Raw genomic sequence first — 7603 nt, 5'->3', positions numbered from 1 at the left:
ATGAAACTAGGTAGGAAGTGAATTCTCCTTGTGCAGAGTTGGTGCCCGTTGGACTTACTGATGTCCTGGATGCTGCAGACAGCACCAGACTGGCTTTCCATCTGGTCACTGCTGACTTACTCTTGATCTCTTCTTTCTGTTTGCAATGTCTGTGATCTCCAACACAGAGTCATACCGTTGTGAAGAGAGGGTGCCCCCTTCTCTCCATTTCCACCGGAAGGGACAGCACCCACTGTCCCTTCACTGAAGGGAAAGCCACTAATAGCACCGTGGTGTGGAGAGATTTTGCCAAGCTGAGAACAGTGACCTCTAGCCCCAGCTTGGGCAGAGTTTTAACGTTAGGAATCTTGTCATGTGTTTGTCTCAGTTGATTCGGTCACGTGGTCTCTCCTCTTTATCTTCTGATGCATACGTTACACTCACTGATTCTTTAAAAAAATTCTAATCCAACTTGGTACCCTTTCAGTGAAACTTACCCACTGGTATATATAATGTATTCTCTTTACATATGATGGAATTTGTATTTACTTTATTAATTTGTAGTTATGTGTATGTGATAGGGAGATATGTGCACAAGGAGACAGGTAACCACAGAGGCCCAGAAGAGAGTGTTGAACCCCTTGGAGCTGGAGTTATGGGCAACTGTGAGCTACTTGATGTGAATGCTGGGAGCTAAACTCAGGTCCTCTGAAAATGAAGCAAGCCCTCTTAACTACTGATCCATCTTTCCAGCCTCATGCTGAATTTTGCTTGAAACACGTTAACAATTATTTTTAGATGCATTTGCATTTATGTGCTTGGGTGATATGCCTGCATGCAAGTCTGTGCACTGTGTGCACACAGAACCCACAGAGGCCAGAAGGGGGAGCAGATCCCTGAAACCCGAGTTTCTGACAGCTGTCAGCCTACACGTGGGTGCTGGGAATCAAACCTGAGTACTCTGGAAGCGCTCTTAACTGCAAAGCCATCTCTCGCTCCAAGTTTGAAACATTTGGATAGTCATTTGTCCGTACTTCTGAAGAGATAAAGAGATAGATGCATGAGGTCTGTGACTTGTTTGATTGCGTTCCTGTTTTGTTTGTTTTGCAATGAAAATGTGGTTAAAAAATAAATAAAACAAGAACCCCTTTTCACTGATTTTCTTCTTTCCCTAGTTCAAATTTTACTGATTTCTACTTTAAAAATTTTTTTTCTTTCTTTTCATTTCTTTGAGCAGCTTCTTTCCCTCCATTTTCTAGTGTCCGGGCTATCAATTCTTCCTTCTTTGCTGGGATGCACACTGTATGCAATGAGGTGTCCCCTCTCCCAGGCTGAGGTGCCCACTGTATGCAATGAGGTGTCCCCTCTCCCAGGCTTCAGCTGCATCCCACAGGTTCTGTAGCCCAGGCATCCTCACCATCTTTAATTAGACTTGGGTCTTGTAGCTCTGTTCATGGTTGTCCTCTGAGACTGCTCCATCTCGGGTGGATCAACCCCCTTGTCTTTAATGTCTCTCCTCTACTCTGGCAATTGACCTCAGTTAGTTCTAAACTATATTAAGGATATAGACATTCTTGGTTCTTTTGATTCTTCCCTATATAGTACGTATATTTTATACCCTTTTAGTTTCAACCTTCTTATATCTTGACATTTAAATTGTTTTTAATCCATTCTGTCGTCTGTCTTTCACTCTCTGAATTCAAATCTTATCCATCGCTGTCATACTTTTTAATACATTCAGCTAATTGTTAATTGCTAAGACATTGGTATTCTATTGGTGCTGTTTTTTATAGTTTGTTTAGTCGATTTGGGGCGCCTCTGGTTTACTTTTTTTGCTTCACTGAGGGTTATCACATTTTTATTTGATTCATCTGTAATATTTTTGAGTGTGTCTGTTTGTGTAGCTTTTAAGTGGCTGCTCCAGACGTGGCGTGTAAAGAACATCCCACAGTCTAGGGTGTCTGCATTTATAATAAGATTGACAGGTAGGCCGGGCGTTGGTGATCCCAGCACTCGGGAGGCAGAGGCAGGCGGATTTCTGAGTTCGAGGCCAGCCTGGTCTACAAAGTGAGTTCCAGGACAGCCAGGGCTACACAGAGAAACCCTGTCTCGAAAAAACAGAACAAAATAAACAAACAAACAAACAAACAAACAAAACCAAGATTGACAGGTAGAAACTATCGCCTTTGGGAGCCGGTTATTCTCCCCCATTCACAGTGGCATGAGTATTTCCTCAGTGTTCATTAAACCCTCTTAAATGCTATTATGGTCTGTACACCCGCTGTCCTGCCCATGAAGGAAACAATGTCTGTTCTGTGTGCCTCTGTTCTCACTGTCTCCTGCGGTCGTTTTAATTCCAAATATTCAAATTTCTTGTAATTTTTGTACCTTCTGTTTACAGAAGTTCCTGTGACCATACTAGCATCAGTTAGCTGACAACAATTTTTTTTAAGTTTTCTTTCATCAAAATCTATCTTAACTTCTCCACCATTTATGAAAAATATTTTCTTAAATATAAGATTCTACCTTGACAGTGATAGTTATTCAATCAATCAGTCATATCTGCATCGGTGTTTTGCCTGCATGTATTTGTATTTGAAGGTATCAGATCTCAGAGTTACAGACAGTTGTGAACCGCCATGTGGGTTCTATCGTGTCACAAGACCTCTGGAAAAACACTCAGTGCTCCAAACTGCCGCACCATCTCTCCAACCCCGACAGTGATCTTTTCAAAAGTTCTTTAGTGTATAATATATAATAATAACTTTAGTACTATATTTATTCTCTTTCTCGCACCCCCATTTCTCCCCCTCTCCCTCTGCTTTCCCCTCCCCCTCCCCTCCCCCCTCTGTGCGCGCACACACACACACATACACACACACACACACACACACACACACACACACACACACGCACGCACACGCATTGCGCGTGCGCGCATGCGCTATAACTCATGTGGCGGTCAGAGAACAACTTGTAGGAGCCAGTTCTCTCAGTTCTCTCCTTCCACCTTGCGAATTCTGAGGATTGGACTCAGGTCAGCAAGACCTGGGACTGTGGCTGGGTAAACATTTGTCAGCGTGTCTAGCTGAAGTCGGGTGGGATGAATATCTAAAAGTTTCTGCTTTCTCATCCTTTGCACAGAGTGAACAGATATCGTGGCTTGTTTGTTTCCGTCGGTACTGAGGAGTGGTTCTGAGTTACGAATACTGGGGTATCCGTAGGGAAGCCTGACTGTGCAGCCTGCGCAGTCCTGGGGTGCCAAGGTCTACCTCGTCTCTGTCGCTCTTTAGCCTTCAGAGTACTTCCATTTCTCCCATGTGATTTCGAAGAGCTTTGGCCATATTTAATGAGAGAACTTGAAAAAACATGTCTATATACTCGGGGAAGAAGATCTAAGTGTCAATTTTGAAATATGATTTTGGTAGATTTAAAACATTCTCAAAATTATACCAACTTCTCTGGGGGGTGAGGCAATAATTTTAAACAGCTTTAACGAAGGCAAATTGTCTGGTTAACAAATAACCTCGACTCAGAAGCAATCAAATAACTTCAGGGTCTTTAAAATGAATGATAATGGAAAGTTTGTGCCAGCTTGTCAAAGATGGAGTCAAAGGGAAATTTGTAGACATGGTACTTTAATCTTTAAACAAGAAAAGGTGAAAATAAATTATTTAAATGTTTAGCTCCATAGATTCTCAAGGGGAAGCCAGGAAGTCAAAAGAAAGAAAATGAAGATTAATCAGATTGATAAATCAAAAACTAAGAGGGAGGAAGATGCCTTCTTAAGGTATAGTCAACCGTTCATTTCTAAAATTATAAAATGTGTAGACAAATTTTTGACAGTTATAATCAAAGTGTTAAGATATTAGGCAATCAAATCCGTGACTTTAGAAAATGAGTGTTGAAAGGAGTTCTCACTATAGAAAATATTTTGAGTTATTAAAAATAAGTTTTGAGATTTATATTAACAATGAAGTTTTGCAAAGTGAATTATTTCCTAGCAGAAAAATTACCAAAGTTGACTTATAAATAATGAGAACATTTTCAAGAGTATAATTGAAATGATTACAACAGAAATGATCTCAAAACTGCAAATTCAGGCATATTTTCTACTTGCCTTGACGTGGCTCTGTAGTATGTTGGAGCAGATGAGGCTTCTAATCTAATTTCTTGGTTCTCCTCTGAGCACAGGGTACTTGGGAGAGCCCAGTGGGTGCCCTGCCCACACAGAACTGGGTCTCCTAGAGGGGAAAGAACAGCCAGAAGCTGAGCAAAGGCAGATGCTGATCCAAAAACTACACCATGCCAATTCTGACTGTGTCTTTTCTTTTGGAAGATTCTTTTCAAATCAAGACTGATAGACGAGTCCCTTAACACTAGCAAGGAATGAAAGCCCAGCGAATAACCCGTGAATGCTCTCAGTGGAAAAGCAGTCCATTCAAAACAGAGGGAAGGATGTTTCTGTTGGCTTAGTGCAATGAAAAGGAGCTATAGGTTGTGGATTTTGAAATATAATTATTATAGATTTGTTTTAAATATTGATTTATTGGATGATTGCTCAATGAATATTTTTCAATAAATAAAACACAAGCAGTAACCCTAAGGGACAATTGAGAACTCTGAATGGGTCCAAAAGGGTGGCCAATTTTAAGAACATTAAAAAGAAAAACTTTATTTACAGCTATAAAACGGTAGAAGAAAAAAAAAGTAACCAGGAAAACTTTTCTGTCAGTTTCCACCCACACACAAGCCATCAGGAAGGAAAAAAAATCAAAACTTTTGGAGACATTAAAGGCCTCAAAAGAATATAAAACCTTTAATAGATAAAAATTCACAGCTATACTTTTCTATAGGATGAGTGAATGCTTTTAAAGATGTTCTTTATTCTCAAATTGAAACATTAAGATGCTAAATGACCTAGAGAGGATTGAATATGTCACATGATAAGGACTAGTTTGAAAACAAGAGTAGATATGAAGCCAGCCCAGCCAGACACAGACACAACACTGGAGCAGAGAGGAAAGCCGTAAGCTGTCAAGTCCTCTGTATATTTGTCATTCAATAATTCACACATACCTCACCATTGAAGACACAACCAGTTAATTACAAAGAGAATAAATACACTCTGAGCTTTGTCCACCCATGTAGCACAGTGTCCAAAACTTCTAACCATCCCATCGTAAGCCATGAGAAGAAAGTCCTAAGAACTTATAGAAGATTCCCGAGTCACTCTGGCCTTTCTAGTTTAAGACCCAAACATAAGATAATAACAGAGTGCAAACATTCGAATATGGTTTCTTTTTTTAATTAGCTCTCTAGTAAAAAGCAAACCTAAATCATGAACAAATGTAGATGTCAATGGCAAACAAAAAGAGTAGAACTTCTGACAAATTAATGATATCTTTAATGTATAAAAAGCATTGGCCTCAGAAAATAACAATAGGTCCTAACTAACAACTAATGGTTACCAAACTGCATTTTCCCAAAATGACTTTAAAAAGAAAAAAACCCTGTGGTATTGAGAATTATCATGCTACATGTATTTTAACTCAAAATTAAATATATATGTATATATAGTATGCATATATGTCATTGAAACTTGTGTATAAACAGCTATGTATGTAATACAACACGTTTATACTAACTGTAACAAAAGTTAACAGAATTCACTAATTCACAAAAGGGACACATTACTGTGACTGGTGAAGAAAGCCCAGGGATGATTAACCTCTGGGGAAGAAAATACCACATCCACGTGGTATTTTAACTGTTGCCTCCAGAGAACTACAGAACCGTGGGTTGGGTTTTCCGGTTTGATGAAGTCTGTCTCTGGTAGATTCACTTCCCAGGCGTCTTGGAGAACAGCTACCTCAAGCTGCAAGCGGCCGTGGCAACAAAACACACAAGGATTGGCCAGGAAGTGAAATCTCAGACACAGTGGGCCAAGCCCTGCTTTCGCCTGTTGCTCTCACCGACCGCCCTGGGTTCTCCGTTTGCCTCTCTGGGTACTGGATGTTTAACGCAATCTCCTGAGTCTAGAAACTTTCCCTTCAGTTATTTCTACCAATTCTGTTATTTTTAAAATGTACGTTGACTATTTCCATTCTATAAATATGGACCAAAACAAAACAAAACAAAACAAAAAACAAACAAACAAAAATGTACCACCCTTGATTCCCCCAAAGATTTTTTTAATTAAAAAAATTAATTAGAAGCTTAAGGGAAATAGAAAAACGAATTAACCTTCCTGTAGACACATAGGCATCTATGTTTTGTTTTGCAACTGTGGGATGAAAGCAAACAGCCTTTGCTAACCCTGGTAATTGCCCCAACCAGATGATCTCTGCTCATCTCCAGGCTTTGTCTCCATTGGGCCTCCCTCTTTGCACTTAGCCCGTTCCTCCTGTTCCTTCCTTTCAGCGTCCAGACCCTTCAGAGATGACATGGAGACGCCTGGCAGCCCAGCTCCTTGTGAGATGCCACGTAAGTGCCAGCTGAGCCTTTCGTGGAGCCTGCGAGCCGGGTAAACAGCAGCAGCAACAGCAGCAGCAGCGGCAGAGTCGGCAGAGCGGTCTGTCTGTCAGTGCGCTCCTGACGGCATGTCATCTGGAGCCCTGGATCGCCTGTCTACCAGGCAGCCGTTACCTGCAGTGGCTGGACTCAGCTCTCCAAGCGCGCCCAGGCCTCCCTCTCTGCTGAGCTGCCTGGTCTCCCGTCAGCCCTGAGAGCTACAGGTGCGGGCTGGCATCCCAGGAGCCTTGGCATGTGTCAGCAGAGGCAAAGTACATCCAGGGAGATCTGCCGGGCTGTGGTGTTTCTGACATATGACACACAGACTCAGCCCCACCGGTCACAGTCATAAAATGCTTCATTTTCCTCCTAGCTGTCCGTCCTCCCCTCTCTCTGCTAGGCTGGCCCAGCAACTGACTTCACAAGAGGGAGGGGGACGACTCGGTTGTCAACCCAATGGTGCAGAAATTTGTGTGCACCGAAAAAGAGAAAGAAAGAATCGCAGACTTGTGGCAGGGTGGCAAATGCTTGTTTCTTGGTGAAAATCAGTGTCAGGACACATCAAATTGGTTTTGTACAGTAAATTCACCCACAAAGCACCCTGCCCCCTACCTCCCAACTCTTTTCCCTAAATTATGACATGCAGGACAGACTGAGGTCAGTCCAGACTCTCCATTCAGGTCCTGTGCTCTTTTTAAGGAGTTCTTGAGCCCCTACAGGGGGCAACATTGATAGAGATGACCCAGAATATTTCCAGGTCTTCACATCTACAGGCCTTATAACCTAGCCAGCAGCACAGGAACTGCAGAGAGCCTGGCCCATTGTGGGAGTGCTTTTTTTCTTTTATCAACAGAGATACAGAGATGGAGAAAAACTGGAAAAAGGAAGAAGAGGAGGAGGAAGGGGAGGAGGAAGGAAGAAGAGAAGGGGAGGAGGTGAAGTGGGGGAAAAAAGAAGAAGAAGAGAAGAGGAGGGGGAAGGGGAAAGAGGGGAGGAAGGAGAGGAGAAAGAAGGAGGAGGGGAAGGAGGGAAGGAGGGGGAGAAGAAGAAGAAGAAGAAGAAGAAGAAGAAGAAGAAGAAGAAGAAGAAGAAGAAGAAGAAGAAGAAGAAG

This window comes from Mus caroli, chromosome 18 (assembly GCF_900094665.2).
Source record: "Mus caroli chromosome 18, CAROLI_EIJ_v1.1, whole genome shotgun sequence".
NCBI lineage: Eukaryota > Metazoa > Chordata > Mammalia > Rodentia > Muridae > Mus > Mus caroli.
Note: the sequence above shows the minus strand (reverse complement) of the source record.